We start from the raw sequence: 21664 nt of genomic DNA on the forward strand, positions 1-21664 counted from the left end.
ATCCACAATAGTCTCTGTGCCTCTATTATTTAGAAAACTATGAAACCCTGTATCAGTACACAAACAGCTGTTTCTCAGGACATTTTTCAGCTTATTCAAGCACTTGCCATAACTGAAATCATGCATAATTACAATTCTAACTGCCTACATATATTTACAAAGACCAATCTTTGCTTTACTTTCTGACAAAGGCCTCAGTTGGTACAACACAGGTCAATAACTTAATTATACCATCGTGAAATTGAAACAGAGAGGCCAAACATTTTTCAGGTTTATTGCCATTGGTCTTACAATGAAGGAAGGGATATTCATATGAATTACAAAGCATGTTTTTATGTCTTTTTTTTTTTTGTATTTGCATTCAATTTCACATACTTCAAATACAATGAGATTGTGTGGAAGTGACTTAAAATGTTTTCCGGTTTATTTTCATCCTAGAATTTCAGTATATAAAAATGGGAAAAGTGGGTTAAGACCAAAGTCTCAGCACCTTCTTATCTTGAGTACAAATTTTTGGAAGAGTCTTTATTTTTCTTGGAATAAGCTTCAGGAATTTCACCAAATTCTCAATTTAGAAAACATTCAAAATATTTTTGCAGTAGTTATTTTTTACAGGAGTACCTCTGTAATCATGATAACCAATTTTTTTTTTCATTTTGTTTTTTATAACGACTATTTTTAAGACTTCTTGGAGGAGGCAGTTCCATGTGTTGTTAGTGAGAGTGAAATCTGGTGTAATATTTTTCTTGAACTCTTTAACATTGTTATTAAAATTTATATAAATGCATATATGCCCTCTCTTTATAATTTCTTATACTTTATCCTAATAAAATTATCAAAGATGTAAATAAAACTTCAGTCAAAATGCTACTCAATGCAACATTCTTATAATAATAAAAAGAAGCAAATTAGTCTTACATCATACCAAAAAAAAACACCTCAAAATGAATTAAGGATCTAAATATAAGACTTGAAACCACACAAATCCTAGAAGGAAGCACAGGCAACTAATTTCTCTGACACTGGTTGTAGCAACATTCTTCTAGACATGTCTCCTGAGGCAAGGGAAATAAAAAAAAAGCAAATAAATCATTGGAACTTTATTAAATTAAAAAGCTTCTGCGAAGCAAAGGTAACAACCAACAAAACTAACAGACAACCTACTGAATGGGAGAAGATATTTGTAAATGACATATCTGATAAAGAGTTAGTATCCAAGATATATAAAGAACTGATACAACTCAACACCCCAGAAACAAATAATCCAATTGAAAAATGGACAGAAGACACGAGCAGATTTTTCTCCAAAGAAGACATACAGGTGGCCAACAGACACATGAAGACATGCTCAACATCACTCATCACCAGGGAAATGCAAATCAAAAACACAATGAGATATCCCTTCACACTTGTCAGAATGGCTAAAATCAACAACACAGAAAACAAGTATTGGCAAGGATGTGGAGAAAAAGAAACCCTTGTGTACTGTTGGTGGGAATCCAAACTTATGCAGCCATTGTGGAAGACAGTGTGGAGGTTCCTTAAAAAATTAAAAATAGAACTACCCTATGATCTAGTACTTCCACTACTGGATATTTACCCAATGAATACAAGAACACTAATTCTGAGGGATATATGCACCCCTACCTTTATTGCAGCATCATTTACAATAGCCTAACTATGGAGCAGCCCAAGTGTCCACTGATACATGAATGGATAAAGATTTCTCTGATCCATTTTAAGAGTTGTTCACACTCGATTCCTTTTCTCCCACCTCTCTGGAACTCACTTCCATTTAGATTTCATCCCTATAGCTTTTCTGAACTAACCCTTGTCAAAGTCAGCAATGACCTCCAAATCACTAACAGCAGTGGTCATTTCTTCATTCTAATCTAATTTTGACTTGTCGACATTTTTTAATATATTTGATTCTCTCCTCCTTGAAATACCATATTCACTTGAGTTTCAGAAATTAATACCTTGCCTCTAATTAAAGGAGAGTTTTAAGGGTCAGTCATTGGAGCTTTTCTCTCTTCTCTCTACCTTCATACTCTAAACTGGGACTATCTAGCAAAAATGTCAAACCAGCCACAGTTCAGTGTCCTGATCTCCTGGTTCGTAAGTTTGAGCCCCACATCAGGCTCGCTGCTGTCAGTGCAGAGCTCACTTTGAATCATCTGTCCCCCCCCCCCCCGCCCCTCCCCTGCTCACACTCTTTTTCTCAAAAAAAAATTGTTTTTTTAAAAAAATTGTATAAAAAGTAAAAATAGGCAATTTTAATTTTAAAATATATTTTATTTAAGACAAGATATTAAAACATGATTGAAAGTAAAATCAATATAAAATCATTAGTGAGGTATCTTAGATTATTATTTCACACAATGTCTTCAAAATCTATGGTATTTTATGCCTACTGTACATCTCAATTCAGATGACTCATGTTTCTAATGTTCAAAAGCCCTTTGTGGCTAAGTCTACCATATTGGTCCATGTGAGTGTAGATAATCTCATTTATGGCTTTAAATACCATCCCTCTGGGCTGAGTGCTGTCAAATTAACATAAATGGAACCACTTCCCTGAAATCTTCTTCCCTTAAAAGCTTATTTGATATCTCTACTTGGTGTCAAATAGTTACATCAATATGTGTGTGTGTGTGTGTGTGTGTGTGTGTGTGCGTGCACGTACTAAATATATATATATATATTTATATGTATGAATATATATACATACATATATGAGCATTTAATATAATGATTTAATGATTACCTACTATAAAAGTGTGTGTGTGTGTGTGTGTGTATATATATATATATATATATATATACACAGACAGTTAACCCTGTTAGAACTAGAACTACTTCTATAATGTGCATAGAGTCTGATCATTTATGTCCATTACTACGCTCTATTATTTCCCTGCCACTAGGTCCAAGTAGGAGTTGCTATTTTTCATGGTGCTTGCACTGTTCCTTTTCTACAGTGAAGTTTTTTTTCTCTTTCTCCAGAATTCTATAAAAAGTAGAAAATAAAAGACAAATTCATACGGTGGTGTAATTTAATGTTTGCACCTAATTGAATTTACCATTTTCGTTGTCTGCCTGGTCTCTGTAGGCATTTGTGCTTATAACACTAGATGTGGACTGTAAGACATGACACACAGAAGGAGGCTTAACATGTCTTAACCAGCATCTGTCCTATTTATCACATTAAAGATGTGGGTGATGTTTGTTGGCATTGCTATGTCTGTAAATCATTAAATAAAATAATGACAATCTTTCCTTTTGAACTCCATAGTTGAATTCTTTTTACAATTGAATCTAATAGTATGAGCAACATTTAGGAGAATTTAGACAAACATACTTGAACTATGTTACCCACCACAGTAGTTTCAAACTTAATGCTATGTTTTTGATTCCTAAAAGAGCACTTGTGACATACAATGTAGAGTAATTACGTGTAATTGAATATTTTATTTCTATGAATAAAAAGAGTATTTGCAATGTGTTATTTGTGCTAAGATACTTATCTGTAATAAACTGAAACCCTTGCTCTCACCTTGCTATTTTGTTATATAATACATAAAAACTAAATTAATAACCATGAAGACAACAAAAGATGAGTTTTAAAATAATCAAAGGGGTTCATATTCATGTGTGGTTTTTTTTATTATTTATTTTAAGAGAGAGCGCATACATGCGGGAGGAGCAGAGAGAAGGAGAGAGAGAAAGAACTCAAGTAGGATCTGCACTGTCAGTGCCGAGCCTGATGCAGGGCTCGAACCCACGAAACATAAGATCATGACCTGAGCCCAAATCAAGAGTCAGATGCTTAACTGACTGAGACACCTAGATGTCCCTCGTTTGTTTTTTTAAATGTCATAATTACAGACAAATTTCAATTTATATTAAACATAGATGTAGATATGGGTGCAAAACTAATCAAATAAACCATGGAATCGTCAACGCATTTGTAGACAAATCAAGTTTTCTTTTTGAAAGTACTGATTTAAATTAGATGAGACCCATTATCCTCCGGTTAAATATATCAGAGCAAAGGGATTTCCATCTGCATTGCCATCACTGAAATAATCAAAAGGAAACCAAGTAAATAAATTTCAAAAACAGGCAAAATGTGAAAACACCATTCATTAAAAAAAAAAAAAAAATTTGAAGTAGTCATAACACCTAACTACTAATTGGAAAGAATAGCTGTTGTAACGTGTGAAACTTGAAACAAGTCAAGGGGTGATGATAAAGTAGATGAGGCAGATTCTCAGACTTGACTAGAGGTACCTTTCCCTCTGGATTATAATGTGAAGGTTTGTTCTTCTGGGATTCAATAGAGAAGCAGAAGAGTTCAGGTGTGAGTGGGAAACCTCTCATTTAGTAAGTTCTGCTTTATCCTCTGATAGCTTATTAAATATTCTGTTAAGTGTTCAGTACCAAAGGAGGGTTTATATCTCATCCCACGGAGAGAAAGTCTTGTAATTTTCATTGTAAATCCATTTTTCAGCGTCAAGGATAAGAGTAAATACTTCCATTAGAAAGTTATTTTCTTAATCACTTCTCCTGTTTCTCCTTAGTATTATGGTTAATTAAAGTAATTTGTTGGATTACGGTTACAAAAAGATAAGAAAGTATGAAGATAATTATGTGCCACCTGGGTTTAACTATTATGCCAGTGAAGATTGCTGCAGTCCTTATGTTACACTTTTAAAATGAAATCTTGTGTAATAATTACATAGTCCTTGTTAAGTTACATTATATTGGAATAAAATATAATAAGCATAATGTTTGGTTTTTTTTCAACCAAGAGTCAAGGACTTGTATTATCAAAATAATTATGAAAAAAGCATTTAATCCGACAAGTAAATATATTTGTAGTGTTGTCTACATATGCTATGCTATCACACAGGAGAAGGAAGGGGACATCTTCCAGAAGGAATGCTCGTTAAACCTTATGATGTCTGTATTTCACCTGAAGGGATGAGTAAGACATGATGACTATTTGGTATCGTTGAATAAGTAGTTCAGAGAAGAAATCAGCAATATGCATTCATTAGTTATTTCAGCAAACATTTAATAAGCATCTACCATCAGTCCAGCCCTGGTCAGCATCCTAATGGCAGAGAATAGACAAAGACTTATTCTAGAGGGATAAAAGATGGTAAGTATGGAAACAAAAACAGATACATCAATTGTAGGTTCTCTGAAGATAAAGGAAGGAAGAAATGAGAAAATGAGGACTGGCTGCTATTTTCTGAAGGAGTAAGGAAGCCTCTCTGAGAGTCACAATCAAGCAGATACCTCAATGGAACAGGCTGCTTATCATTGACATACTTGATGATTCAGTTTGAATGCTGAGATTGTGTGAAATTTGTCCAGGTTATCAGTATATGAGTTTAGATATTTTGTATTCTCCATAAAAAGAGTACTTTGTACCACCATCAACACAACTGTAAAGATATGTATTGGCATTGTTTCCGGTAATATAAAAGCAATAGGAAGGGCTCTTAGGGGTACAATAACGCCATTATTAATTGCCTTCATACACTCATGAGAAATTTCTTTAATGAGTATTAATGGTTAAATAGATGCGTTCCTCTTAAAATCCATGTAACAGGATAACATGTGAAACATGAACTAATTCTCTTCACTTTATTGTAACTCGGTTTTCTTATTTGTGTAAAGACTTTTTACTGTCAAATTTCTTCTTTGAATAGTGTATGGGCTTGAACTGACAGATTGCTGGGCTCTTGAGCTCCTTTGAAATGCAGATTGTTTTGAGGTTCTTGGGCACACAGGGCTCTGTAATTATGCCACAACAACAGGGAACCTCTAGCTCAAGAAAGACATTGAACAGCTGCGATGACCGTGTACAAACGTTTTCTCAGTTTCCAAAACAAACAGAAACACACACTGTTCAATGGCCTTTATTAGCAGACTATTCTCTAATTTCATCTCATAACAATCTGCCAGTGTTTTCTTTAAAATTGCTTTCTAAAAGAAAAAATATATATTACTTAGCCATTTTAATTCAAGTGAGGCTAATGCTTGGCACTCCAACAAGACTGCTATTTGAGTCCACTTTTTCCCCTGCGAGACTATTAACTACTCATTATAAAGACCATGATAAAAACATATATATAAATACTAAACCTTAATATGTACAAGTAGATTACATGTACATGTACCATATGTACATGTAGAGTCACTTTGAATTTATCCTTTTTCATATCAACTCTGAAGGAATCAGAATTTGTACATAAAGTCTCATTGGTCTGGGCCACTGAATCTTATGTAAAGAAATGGCTCATTAATTCTAGGAGACAGTCCTACAGAATGATTAGAGCCAGGGGCCCTGGAACCTGGGTTCAGACCCTGACTCTGCCACTCATGAGGTGTTTGGCTGTGGACTGGTTACTTTGCATTTCTGAACTTCTGATTCCTTACCTATAAACTGTGAATGTTAAGAGCACCAGCTTCATAGTGATGCTGAAGTGATAAATACATCTGGCTTTAAGAGCTTCCCCTGGATCCTGGTAAGAGCTCAGTGCATGTGGCTTCCTCCTGTTTGTGCTCTTTGAAGTCGGGGTGACTATACTGAGCACAAGTACAGAGTGTATCCACGCCCCTCAAAGTAAAAGTGATCCTTTACTATTTGATTAGAGAAGAAATCATCAAATAGTTCTAGCAATTAGGAACATGTATGAGTGACAGAGACAGAAAGCCTGACTACATTGAAGCCATATACTGCTTTCTCAGCTAACCAGTAGCTGAGTAACTCAGTAACTGTTGTTGCTTGTCTAGGTTCGTTTGCATTGTGGTGTTATCAGAGAACCTGGCTTGTAGCCTAATGATTGCAACATAGCTGCTACAGATGGATACACCAAGAAAGTCCTCAAGGCAGGACTCAAGGGGTATGGGAGTGAAGGCAATCTCTTCTGTTCTTGCTCTTTTATCAGGAAATCAACAGATTTCCCACAATTTACCATCTGAATTTTGTTGATGACTTACTGTTATTCTCTGTGTCATATGGCAATTCTCTGTGGTAAGAGCTACTGAAATAGCAAGCTGGGACCTTGCAATCTCCAACAAATTTTAGGTTATATTAATAGGAATGGAGGTGAGAAACACAGGTTGGGTAATATTTTAGTGTGTGCCATAATGGCCATCCAGGGAAACATCAGAATTGAGTTAGACTTTCATATACTTATTTATGGTTTGGTATTTATTGTTTTAATATCGAATTGCCTATTGGAGAGTGATACTATAAACTTTTCATTGCTTAATTCCTCTGAAGTTTTAATTTAGCAGTAGTACAAGATTTTATTTTGTAGCTGAAATGTTTTCATGTGCTTTTGTTTGTTCGTTTGTTTTCCTGAAAACCATCAGCAGTTGGGCAAGGTGTCCCTAGAGTTCACTCAGTTCACTCATCGCGCTTCAGCTATACTGGCTTTCTATTTCTCAAATAGGCCAAGTTCGGCTCTACCTCGTGGCTTTCCCACTTGTTCTTCCTTCAGGTTTGGAAAGCACTCTTCCAGCCCAGACCTACACCTATCACCACCATCTGCCCACCTCTGATTCCTAACCTAGGTTTGGTTCAAATGTCTCTTTCTCAGAGGCTTCTTCTCTGATCTGATGCCCCTTCTAGTCAGCCTCTATCTCACTAATCCTATCTTATTTTATTCATTCTCTTGTTTTAATTTTCTTCCTTTAAAACTGTCTTATTTTTTATGCACTTACTTAATTGTCTGACTCTTCCAAATTTACAGTAAGTTCCTCCAACTGAGGGACATTTGTCTGATTCATCACTACAGTTTCTCAACCTAAAACTGTACTTAGCACACAGTAGCAATTTAAGAGATACTTGTAAGATAAATGAAAGAATTCTTAACATAGGGTTGTTCATTAAAGCAAGAGGAGTGATTTGAATATTAAACACTGAAATGTTTGATTATAGCAAGAGAAAAATGGGTCAATCTCTCCATTCCAACAACTGGAATGTACTTGAGAATACGTCTTCTTACACCTAACAGAACCTGAATGGACATGGTAACAGCTCTCACTTAAATTATACCATGGCTAAAAAAACCTCCTTTTATTGACACAGACTTCCATTACCCCTGGTCAAATCTTGCGGCTTCGTCATCATTGCCTTTGTCTATGTCTGTCCCGAGGCATCAAATATTTATTTAAAAATGCAATTCTATCCAATTAACAGATGGGCAAAATATCTGAACAGAAGTCTCACTAGAGAAGATAAACAGATGGCAAATAAGCATATGAAAAGATGCTTAACATCATATGTCATTAGGAAATTGCAAATTAAACCAACAGTGAGATACCACTACATACCTGTTAGAATGGCAAAATTCCAAAACACTGGCAACACCAAATGCTGGTGAGGATGTGGGGCAACAAGAGCTGTTGTACGTTACTGACAGAAACGCAAAATGGCACAGTCATTTTGAAACCCAGTTTTGCAGAGTTTCTGGCAAAACGTAGTATCATTTTGCCATATGACCCAGCAATCATGTTCCATGATATTTAACCATATGAGTTGAAAACTTATTACTCAAAAACCTGAATATCAGCCTGCAGAGCAGCTTCATTCATAATTGCCCAAACTAGGAAGCAATCATGATGCTCGTCAGTAAATTAATGGACAAACAAACTTGGCACATCGATGCAAGGAATATTATTCAGCAATAAAAAAGTGAGCCATCAAGCTCCCACAAGACACGAGAAAACTTAAGTGCATATTGTTAAGTGAAAGAGGCCAATCTGATGATGCTATGTGGTGTATGATTCCAACTATTTGACATTCTAGATAAGGCAAAACTACGGAGACACTAAAAAGATATGTAGATGCCCAGAATTTGAAGGGAAGAGAATAGACGACCTATACGATGTTAAACATAAAGAATGAACCTTAATTTAAACTATGGATCTTAATGAATAATAATGCATTAGTACTCACCAATATTAACAGATGTACTACAATAATGCAAGATGTTAATAATAGAGGAAACCAGAGGAAGGGTGTTGGGGAACATGGGAATACTTTGCCTATTCTGTATTTTTCTATAAACCTAAAATTACTCAAAATAACCCAACTAACATCTATTTTTAAATAATGCTCACAGAGTGATATTTAAATACAGAGCACCTGTCTCTAGTGTCTTTGTATTAACAACTTGTAACATGAAAACTGGAAACAGTGATTGATTGGCTTGGCCATACCTATCCACAGAAGAATTGATTTATTCTCTTTCTCCCTTAGATTAGTTGAATAACCAAAGGCCAGAAATGTTACCAAACCCCATTTAATTCTGGACTGAGATTCAATGTTTTTCAAAGTTCTGTTTTGAATGGCTTTTATAAGTGTTAACTAAACAAAATGTCAGACTTCTCAGAGATCAGCATGTCTTGGGAAATTTTAATAAAAAATAATTGTAATAATAATTGACTGTATTTTGACTAACAAGTAGATATTTCATTTTCTTCCTCAAAAAAAGGACAATTTTGGCTTTGAGGAAAAAATAAAATTCTCAGGTACAGTAAAAATGTGCACAGATTGAAATGTGTCATTCCATTATCCATGAAATAGAGAATAAATGTCTTGCTTACTTACTAGAAAAACAAATTTCAACCCTAGAAGAACACTAAAATTCAGATACTTTAATACCTCTTAATGCTTCTGGATTACATGGAACAATGTAGTGTAGCTCATGTTATTTCACATAAACATGGAGAATATTTCCTGTGGGCTTTCGATTTTTGGACACAATCCAAGATGAATCAAGGCTTGAAAGTTCAAATACATTAAAAATGAAAAAAAATATTAATTGATGTAATAGTCATCAGAGTTACCAGAAAGTTGTCATCTTATCTCTATTAATCTTAATAATCACGATACTTTGTAGCTTTATCACTGTTAACCAGTAGAGTAGTTTCACAATGGTTTTTCTTTCTTTTATTTATTTTTCCTAACAAATATCTATTGTGCAATAAAGGTTAGAGATCATGAAACTGCCGTGTCATTTACAAAGCCTGAGTGATTCATTGATTGCTGGTCTCTTGACTCACCCTTATAACTATCTAAAAGGTTATCTTCTCCTTGATGAAAATCTTCCAGCAGGCAAGGCGATAGAATGTATCGATGAAATGTCTAAAGGCAAAAAAAAAAAAAAAATGCAATTGCAATTCACTGTGAAATTCTAATTGGGAATCTGTTTTAAGACTTCATAGTTGAGAGACATTTCCATTTGTTTCTCCCGCTTGTAAGCCAGTGTCTTAAAGCCAGCTGATGCTGGGGGAAGCTGCAATAACTTATCCTAAATTTCTTTCCTAGCGATCTGATGGCACAATCCAAAAACTAGAGGTTCTTTTCTGATAGTCTTAACCTTAACTGAAATCCGACTCTTGCCAGGACCACATGCGTTTCCAGCTTTCTTTTTTAGAGGATAATGAAAAGTGCTGCATACGTGAGGTCTGCTACTGAGCCTTTAATAAAATTTATCTCATGCAACAAGATAATAACCCTCTGAAGTAGGCATTACTGCCCTGTTGTATAGTTGAAGAACCAGAGACTCAAGAACTTACATATCCTATTCAATGTTTCAAAACTACAATATGGCAACAATTGATTTCTACGTCCCTGATTCTACGCTATACATCCCTGTTCCCCCTCCTGGTGTACTGCATAGACTCCTCTGACATGCGCCTGTGGTTATCACTGTCAGCTCTCTTATGTGCAAAGCTCTACCTCTGAGTCATCACCATGCAGTCACGGTGGGTCTCCAATGCTTGTAACTATCTCCATGATTATAGTCAGCTTCCATTCCTAGCCACCTCAACTGTGGCTGCAAATGTCACATTCCCTTTAACTCCTCAAACCCTCCACCAAACAAGTATCTATCATCAGGCACATGCCTGCTCTCTCTCTCTCTCTCTCTCTCTCTCTCTCTCTCTCTCTCTCACACACACACACACACACACACGACTTTGCATCCTACTTTACAGAGTAAAATTCAGGTTTTCTGGCAAAAGATTTCTCAGCATGCTGTCCCTCCCTTAACCCTTTTTTGAACCTATATTCGTCATCAAACTTGTCCTTTCTGTCCTAGCAAAACAGACATCCTCAATCTTCCTGTCCAAAGCTAATCTATGCCTGGGCTCCTGAGTCCACCGCTCAGGAACTGGCTCAACATTTTCTTCTCTTTCATGATTTCATATACATATATCTTTTGGAGTTTCTACTAAATCTATGTATATGTAAATTTTAGGAATGATTTTTGCCTCCAAGTAACAGAAAACACTTCTACATATGGCTTAAGAAACTAGGGGTGACTTTTTTCACATAGTAGGAAATCTAGAACTAGAAAGTTACTGTCATTGGTTTAAAAGCTTAGCAATATCAGGACAATGTATTCTTAATTCTCTCCTCTGTATCCCGTCATGTAAATATGCTGCCATTGTTTCGTACATTACACCCTTTTAGAAAGATCTCCAAAAGGTTTCCACTCTGATCTTATTGGCTGGAATTCATCAGCCAAACTGGTTGCACAAAGCTACCCCAAATGCTTTAGAACGGGAAGGGCAGGTATGCAATTTTTTAAGGCTAAAGAGTGAAGGCAGGAGAGGAAGAAAGGAATTGGGAAAAGGTACTGTTTTAGTGAACCGATGCTGTCTGTCAAAGCACGTGTGCAATACTTTAGTGTCTTGTATCTTCGAAACAGGAGAGTTATGCAAAAGAAGACTGTGATAGATCCAGATTCTTGATTAGCGTCCCTGTGTTCAGCTTGTGTCTTGTTCCTCCTCTGTCGTACCTGGACTGCTTCAGGTCTGACCCTCTGCAGGAATTTGTTGGCAGTTCCCTAATTTTTGGATCCATCTCCTTGAACACTTGGAACTGTGACCACTTCTGCTCAGACACAGGAGTCACCTCTTCTGTTCATTCGCTTCTATCTGAAAACACACGACGGAGCAATCTTGTGTGCTCAGTCCTTTTGACTTTGCTTTGACGTTATTAGTTTTTTCCATATTTTATTTCTGTGTTGCCATTTTGGGACTGTAACTGGAGAGACATTGAAAACTGTGTTGAATCTGCCTTCTTTAACTGTGAGCTTTATCTTATCATGTTGAGTGATTATTTGTATGTCTGTATTGGCTCCTAGGTTCTGAATTATGGAGGCAGGGTCATTTATTTGCTTTGTTTTAGTTCTTAGTGTGCTGCACAGTTCTTAAGCACTCGATTATTGATGAATGTGAATATAAATTAATTAATTAATCACTAAATGCTCAGAAGGATTTGAAATCCAAATACCAGACTTGGAGTACAGGATTGCCCCTTTACACCTGCCTGAAGCAGCAAAGTTTATTTCACATCTCAGATCTTCAGTTTCTCAATATTTAAATTAAAAATAATACTAAATGCACCATGTACTTCATTCATATTCTATCTTAAAATAAAGCCAAATAACAGAGAAAGATGCTTGTTGAATTACAAAATGTAAGCTGGTATTATTTGATGCATTTTTCTTTTGAAAGTCTTTATGTAGAATCTGACAAAATGATTAATTAATCCAAAATTATTAATTGAAATTCATCAACAATTTAGTGAATATTTACTATGTACCAATCACTATCCTTGGCACAAGAAATATGGTGACCACTAGATCAGTTCCTGTTCAGATGAAGCATACTTCCTGGTGGGTGAAACAAGGTAGGTGTATTCATTTTCCATTTGCGGCTGTAACAACTTACCACAGGCTTACTGTTTAAAACAACAAGACTTAATTATCTTACATGGCCAAAGCCTGACAGGTTTCACAGATTAAAGTCGGGATGTAGGCTGGGTTGTTCTCTTTTCTGGAGTCTATAGAAGAGAATTTGTTTTTCCTTTCTGCTAACCACTCCCTGGTTTTTAAAAACACATTGATAGTAAGAATCCTGGGAATTCTTTCCCATACACCATTAGGATGCATTGGAAACTGATGAAAAATACAATACGCTAGCATTGCCAAGAGTTTTTTTTTCAAAACCATTTATATTCTCTCTCTCTCTTTAATTTTTTTTAACATTTATTTATTTTTAAGACAGGGAGAGACAGAGCATGAACGGGGGAGGGTCAGAGAGAGAGGGAGACACAGAATCTGAAACAGGCCCCAGGCTCTGAGCCATCAGCACAGAGCCCGACATGGGGCTTGAACTCACGAACCGCGAGATCATGACCTGAGCCAAAGTCGGACGCTTAACCGACTGAGCCACCCAGGCGCCCCTCTCTCTTTAATTTCTAACTGAAATCTCCTTATTTTAAAAGAATTACATACAAAATCAGTTTACTAAAATTCCTTCAGGGCTAAGTCAAGTAAGGTACATTTATTTCTACTACCAACCCAAGAAGGTGATTATTATTTCTATTTCCTCTTAACATATGAGAAAACTCATAAGTGTTCAAAAAACTGTAACTTACCCAAGAGATGCTACCAGCTGGGGGATGGCCAGGATCTGGACGAAGGGCTGAGCAGCCGTTGGTACCAGCCTTGTGGTACATATTAGGCAGGCACACCCACCTGCCTGAAGTCTGTGGGCCTTTTCCATGGCATTGAAAAAGAGGTCACATGTTTAGGAAGAGTAGAAGAAATACCAATTTATAAACCACACCAGGTACAAGTTACATTTCTAAAAAAAACTTTCTCTTGGATAATTTGATGAAGACTAAGACCAGGGGTGCCTGGGTGGTTTCGTCAGTGAAGTGTCTGACTCTTCACTTTGGCTCAGGTCATGATCTCCCAGTTTCGTGAGTTCAAGTCCCGTGTTGGGCTCTGCGCTGGCAGTGTGGAGCCTGCTTAGGATTTTCTCTCTCCCTCTCTCTCTGCCCCTTCCCCACTTGCACTGTCTCTGTCTCTGTCTCTCTCAAATAAATAAATAAATAAATAAACGCTTAAAAAAAAGTGTGGCACAATGTGAAAGATCAGATAAGGGGAAGAGCTGGGAAGGCAGATACCACACCACTCTATTGTGCGATACATCTGCGCAAACAATGGGAATTGTAAAATGTTTTCAAAGAGTAAAGCCTTAAAAAATGTCACAGGCCCAAAAAAGAACAAAAGAAAGAGAATACTGAAGCATAAAGCATTCAAGCCCAAGAATCGTTTTGACAAATGGCCTGGAGAATCCCAAACCTCAGTGGCTTTTGATTTGATTGCTGGATACAGAGCAGAATCTGTGTTGCAAAGATTCATATGGGATAAACTTTAGAAATGGTTTAAAAAAATTCTCAAATCTCAGTGGAGAAAACCGAGTCAGAGAATAATGGGGCTGCTCGGTAAACCACAAGTGCCCATGGGCTATGAGGCTCAGTGGGAAAGGAAAGATTTATTCCTCACTTGAAATGCAATGTGAGGCCATTGCAAGGATACAGATTTTGGACTCAGACAGACTCCGCTCAAATCCAGACAGTTGTTCTATGTAATGGTGATACTCTCTCTGAGTATCACCGTTTATGTGCCTGAAACAGGAATTAACCAAGATCAAATGGATTTTATGGTCACACATGGTCTCGTATACTAAATCTCAACACATGAAGCCTACTTATTCGTTCATTTGTGGATCATTCCCTGAGTGCCGGAGAACTTTGATAAGGAATGATCAGTCTTGGGGATAAAAAACAAGTAAAAAGGCAATGTATTACAGTACACAGTGATACACACTTTAGGATGAGACTATGGCACGCTGGGAACACACAGGAGTGTCACCCTGAATGCCTGGAGCGTAAATAAAGGCACCTAGGAAGGGCAATATCTCCTTAGATGCCAGCGATGCATAATGGCAGTTCGCGTGAGGAGACTGGAACATATTATGAGACTAGAGAAAGAATTAGGGCGCCGCAACAGTCCAGGAGGGTCTATCTCCAGCAACGGGAACTGGAAAATAAGAAATGTAGAGATCAGGAAGAAAAGACCTGGTTAGGAAGCTCATCCCTTTTCTTTCCCTCCTCTGTAAAGTTCAAGCCAGGTTAGGAGCAACCCATATCTCGTTTTCTCTTTCATCCTTTTTTCTACTTACCCAGTTAGGAAAAGGCAAATATCAAATATTTATCAAGACACCGGCCAATCAGAACAGTAGTTGTCTTGGCAATGGGGCAGGGTTCTAGGGGAAAGGAGTAAGAGGAAGCAGTGGAGAATTTTAACTCAAATGAAAGCATAATATTTAACAACTGGCATGTCCATGTCATTGTACCATCTGAATTTGAGCCCTGGATCAGGTTAAGCAACTGAGAAATAAGGTTGTCATCACTGACATTGATTTTTTATGTTGCACTTACTTTGTAGTAGGTTAACATCCTCCTCTGTATAACCCGTGTGTGTGCACGTGCACATGCACACACACCTCAGAACACTTTATATCCCAGCTATGAACAACTGGGTCAAATGTTGAAACAAAGTACATTATTTAATTTCACGGAATTAACTGATCTAAAGGTCGGTGATTCTGGCACCATTAAGACTGTGCCATCAGTCTCAAATGACCCACAATTCAGAGATGATAGGATTAGTATAAGACTTTTCTAGTTTCAAAGCACTTTCACATTATCGAATGTAATCCTCACAATAGCACAGTGAGGTAGATAGAGTGGGAACTCGGTCATTTACAAATGCTCTGAAAGTCAATTTCCACCAGCTGAAAGATGGCCAGGAGCCAAAGAAGCAGGTGGTATCATGATGTGTACGTAGAAAATGAGAAAATTGAGACCTATCAAGATAAAGCTGATATCCTTTAAATAATATGCACTACTCTTGAAATGAAAAGATACAAATAAAGAAAGGGACACAAACAGAATTTTATTATTAAAGACATTTCACAAGTTGAATGAAAAAGGGCTGAGACTGTTAGAATTCAAATGACAGGACTAACTTCTTTTTCTAAAAGCTTTTGTTTGTGGGCTATTTGGAGTTGCAAAGGATTACAATTTGGTTTTAGACTCGCTAATTGATGTGTGTCTGGTTAAATCCTAAAACAGAATTTACATAGTATTTTGAGTGGACAGGAGGCAATGGCATGTTTTCCAAATAAGAACAAAATAGTGGAAAATCTGTTGCTTTCTTAACCAACATTGGTTTAAAAATATAGTCCCAGTTTTTGTGAGAGTTAGTGCTGATGTCCACACAATTGTGATATTTTTATATAGTGTGGTCCACAGAATTCCAGGGTAAAGGCAACATTTCCTGAGGGATCAGGGCAGGTTTCCTTGGAGGAGTTGGTACCTTGAAGAATGGGCTAAATTAATCCAGGTGCCTTTCAGTTTCAACAACCATTTTGCCACAATACACCTCAACGTTTCTTTGGGATTTATTCACTCTTGCCTTCTGTCTAGACCACATTGCAACCTTGTCATTTTCAGCCAGAAGAATGAAGACATTTGTGAACAAATCAAGAGGAAAATTGAACCAACGAAGGGAGAATTAGTGAAATGAGAATAAAGATATTCCTTTTGGTGTCTGTTTAGGTTATCCAGTACACACTGAATACAGTGGACTCTGGGAGGTGCTGTATAGAGGAGGCATAAGCCCAACTTAAATCTAGACCTTGAGGAAACATAATATATGGCACAAATACATTATCTTATATGATATTTTGTATTATATAGTGTATATCGTATTGCACTACGTTATCCTACGTATGATACAGTATATGATGATGCACGGGAGAAGATGTGATGAAATGACTTAGGAAGCATCTGAATATATTGTATGGGATTTCTGAACAGATAGCAATTCATTTAGGCTTAAGGGGCAGAGGTGGGGTAAGTGACAACAAAGACACATGGAGATGGGGACACGAGGCAAAGGACTGCAGCTACGGTGTATAGCAAAAGAAACTGGAAATGCAGGGCAGAGATAGGCAATCATGTGGCACGAATGTTAGGAGGCAAGCTTGAGGGCGGTGAGGTGGGACTGTGAAGCATTGGGGACTGGATCAAGGAAGCCCTTGAACATCCTTATCTGGAAAGTAATTGGAAGTCAGACAATCTTTTGGAGGATTAGCCCCACAGCGCTCTGAAGGATGGTGCATGGAAGGCATGAGAGAAGCCAGGAGTCTGTCTCCTTGGGAGAGCAGCAGCACCGCCCCACAAAGACTTACTGAGTGTGAGACACCATGAAAACTCTGAATGGGACAAGCCTCATAAATAGGATTCTGCTTTTTATTATCACTTTTCATTAGTTTTCTGAAACAAGAAAACCAGATTCTACAGGCAAGTCAGTGTCGAATCTGTATCAAATCTGACTGGGAGAAAAAAATCAGTATCAAATCTGATGGGGGCGGCGGGGGGGGGGGGGTGGAGAACAATAAAAAAAGGCCCATTGAGGCTGTAAGGCATTGAACAATGGGTGGTGTTTGACTTGGGTGGATTACTGATGTGTGTTTTTAAAAGATTTTATTCTGAAAGGGACAAAGCGTTCTCCTGAAAGACTGGCCTCTTTTCTCTCTAATTTTAGTCCCCCTTTTCTACTCTGCTATTATATTGCTCTAACTTTTAAAAGGAATATTTTTTTTTTAATTTTTTTTTTCAACGTTTTTTATTTATTTTTGGACAGAGAGAGACAGAGCATGAACGGGGGAGGGGCAGAGAGAGAGGGAGACACAGAATCGGAAACAGGCTCCAGGCTCCGAGCCATCAGCCCAGAGCCTGACGCGGGGCTCGAACTCACGGACCGCAAGATCGTGACCTGGCTGAAGTCGGACGCTTAACCGACTGCGCCACCCAGGCGCCCCTAAAAGGAATATTTTACTAACTCTCCTCACACCAGGTAATTCTTTCATTGCCAGGACAGTTAGAAGGTCATTGCTATGTGCTCTTTTTCAATCAAAGAGTGACACCCAGACAAAAGTCCTCCCCCAGCACACTACCATTGCTTGGCTGCATTCCCCGGGCTGAGCTGCAAATGTGTCTCCTGTAACAGTTTAGCATTCCCCAGAACCTGTCAGGGGCACTGAGCAAGAGCAGGAGAAAGGCTTGCTGATATATTCATGGTCATTTATAACGTCGACAGCCACGCCGAGCAATGAGAGCTGAGGCATTTCTAAAACTAAAGAAATGTAAAAACGCTTGCCCTTAATCAATGTGTCTCATGCTTTTGCATGCATTGTTTTAAGCAAACGATTTCATCTGAAAGCGTTCTATTCCTGACAGTACTCCTCTGGGAGAATGTTGAAAACTCTAAATCTCAAATCAAGTGTGAAATGTTGCACAATTTCTAATTACCGAGCTCCGTGGAAAGAGTAGATCCGATCGAATGTGACACCGGGGGACTTATGGCATGGCGTATTAGGAACACCTGTTGTCGGGCAAAGTGACATCTAAGATGCTGGCACAATCTCCCAATTAAGGTGGTTAAAGCTAGCTTAGGGTAAAGCCAATAAAATTCACAGTAAAACATGCTGTCAGCTGAAAGATAACTGCACAGAATGGGCCTGGGGGGGTTGCTGTTTTTGTTTGTTTTGCTTTTTGAATTTCCTGCCAGCACCATTACCACACAGTTTATTTTCCCAATGGCTCCTTGTTAATCTACAGAGGGTGCAACAAGTATATTAAACTACAGCCATCCTTTGCTGACCTGGACGTGAATGAATACGGGCAGACGTTTGTTTCTCATGAAAGGACACTACGTCCCGAACAGCAGGTTTTCAAATCTCCTTAGTGAATATCTTGGAAATAAAAGTTTTAAATGCGGTTGCTGCCATTACTTTTTATTGCACAGGGTTCCTGCCTTCCCCTGAGCTCAGTCTGCTTTGCGGGTGTTACTGCGTTTGTCTTCACAGTATGGTGTGCAGTTGTAGGCTATTATTCTGGTTTTACAGATGTCAAAACAGACATGCCGGCAGGCTGTGACTTCCCCAACATCACGAAACAGAACTGAAGCTGCCATTCGTTCCTGGACCTACTCGATTACCCATACATTTAAAGGAGAAAGAGGAGGGTGCGAGGTAGTTAGAGAAGAGTCAGAAGAAGAAGATGGGTATAGTTTTCATTACCGACCATAATCTCTGTTTTTACAGGCTCATTTAACCTTATTTTTCAGGTCTGTGTATGGGAAGACTTAGGGCTTTGGGCTTCTGAATCTTGTACATCATCACAAAGCACATTAAAAGGCAGAGCCAGCATTTGAACCAAGCTGACTCTTGAGACTTTTCACTGCATTTTGAAGGTAAGTTTGTCATTACTCCCCACGGTTTGGTTTTCTTTATCCGTCAGAGGGGCTGCACAGAAACAACAGCTGTTGCTTAGATAAATGGCCTTTATTTCTTTATAGAAGTTAGGGATAAATCCTAGAAAGGCAACAGAGGCCAGGTAGAGGAAAAACAGAGGTTTGGGTTTGGGCGAATGTGCGCATAAAGTGCACCTCTGCTTCTTACTTGGTGATAAAATCCTTTTATCAGGTACTTAATTTTTATCCCTCTCTGTTTTTCCATCTGAAAAGAGATACAAGCCTACCTATTTTGAGGAACTGACATAATAATAAAAGATAATGTGATTTTCTAGTACATTTACATGTCCAATAAATAGAAGCCATCATTAGTTCATGTAGTTCAGATGCGTTCATCAATCAAAAAGGGGATGTCGCAATTGAATCTTACATCTCCAGTCCATGTGAAAGAGGGTAATAGAGATGCTAACACGTTGTTAGGAAAATATGTATCATGTGATCGATTTTAGAAAGCATTCCTCTTGTAAAGTATTTCCTATTCCTAATTCTGTCTCCGTTTGCAATCTTACATTAATAAGTCCTATGTTTTGAATTAAAATGATACATGTAAGATTTAATTACGGAATTAAATATATTTTGAATGGTAATTTAGTCTGAGAACCAAAGCCAGTGAAAATTTTTGTAAACATGAAGCAATCAGTAGCTACTAAATTCTATTTATCATGAGGTAAATGTGGCAATGGAGCCATCAGAAATTAAAGTTCCATTAAAAAGTTCAATGACAATTAACTATCTCTTTCTCAATTGAAAACAAGAAATTAAACACTAATATTCAGTAAAGAAATGTAGATATTTTTATACTTAGCAGCTTTATTTGTAGGAAGATCATCACTTCTACTACAGCTAAAAAAGGCGAGGCAGAATGTTCAAAGATGTGACTTCCAAGAATCTTAACATTTTGCTAGCTTTTTACTCCTTACTTATTTGAGAATGGTAAGGTGATTCTGCTATAAAAATTCTCCATAAAAATTTAATATTTTATAATGGAATACTGAATGTTAAGTACACTGAATTGGAGGGTAAGATTTTTTAGTTGTAAATCGAAGGCAAAAATAGAACAGTTTTGTTTGCACATAAACCAAATATCCTACGGATTGAAACATGGCCAATGTACCAAAATGTTAGAAGGTATTCAGAGTCATTTCACCCTCAATAGTTCAGCTGTGAACATTACTGTTGTCATTTAATACCCCAAATTTGTTTTAGAATTAAAAATGTTCAATTTGGGATTGGATGAACTGAACAGACCTTTTTACAATACCCATCATAAGCCAATTTGAAATTTCTTGAGACAATAGGTACAGCTCAGACCAAGCAAAATAAGAGAAATTCTCTATCATCTAAAACTTCTTAGTGGCCTGATGTCTTTAAAAGTGAGCTACAGTGGTCTACTGAGACTCGCTTCAGGAAAATCAGAAGACCTTTAAAATAAGGCAACCCAAGCAAGAGTTGAGAAATTAGCCTTCTGAGTGCTTTTAAGTTCATTCTAAGCACTCATTAATTTATGGAATGCTTACTAGAGTCTGCCTCAGCGTAAACAGAGCCATTTGAAGTCCAAATCAGGATTTTGAACAGGAAACTCATAACTTAGAGATCACAGAATCATTGATCCATGGGAACTTTGGAGATGATCTAGTCCAATCCTCTTCAATTGAGAGAGGAGAACATTAAAGGTGTTAAAAACTTCAAAAAGTTTTTGCATACATCAACTTACGCATTCTCAGAGCACCTTTTTCTATGTAGAGGCATAGATAATGGTCATGTCATTTTACAAAAAAAGGGAAACAATTCACAGAAACTATCTCCTAGTTGGTCATTGGAAGAAACAAGCAACCCTGGGGAACTAAGGATACTAGGACCTTGAAGACATCCACAGAAACTTCAGGAGTATCTGTAGAGATGAATGGTAACTGAGAATTACCAAAAGTCTATAGGACCATTTCCAAAGGAGATTCAGTTGGGATGTCCATTGACCATAGCACTGTGAGCCCTACGGCTTTGGCAGGGGCCATTTAGCTACCAAAGTTGAGGAGCAGAATGAAATAAATGGGCAAGTGACCAAGTTAATCACAAGTTAATCAGTGTCCAGGTGAATTTTAAGCACCAAGAGAGCTGAGCAGCCATATTCCCCACCAGTCAGAGGAAGAACCCAAATGATGGACTGCTTGCTACTGTGGATCCAGCAGAAGCCCAGGGAGGCTGAAAATGCAGTTATTATAAGAGGCTTGTAGCAAGACAAACACAGATGTGAGGTCAGGCTCCGCCTCTTTCTTCTGGCTTTGGATTTGGAGAAAATCACTTATTTCTCAGAGTCTGAGATTCCTCATAGTTTTGTCTCCAGAGAATTTGCTTTTTAAATAATATAATTCATGTTCAAAAGCTTTATT

General features: G+C 37.5%; 1 pseudogene; it reads right to left on the reverse strand.

Moving 5' to 3' along the window:
- LOC131486631 (transcription initiation factor TFIID subunit 10-like) overlaps positions 1-13561 on the reverse strand; it is a 33194-nt pseudogene extending 19633 nt beyond the window's left edge.
- Between the last annotated feature and the right edge of the window lie 8103 nt (positions 13562-21664).

Source organism: Neofelis nebulosa, chromosome 10 (assembly GCF_028018385.1).
Source record: "Neofelis nebulosa isolate mNeoNeb1 chromosome 10, mNeoNeb1.pri, whole genome shotgun sequence".
NCBI lineage: Eukaryota > Metazoa > Chordata > Mammalia > Carnivora > Felidae > Neofelis > Neofelis nebulosa.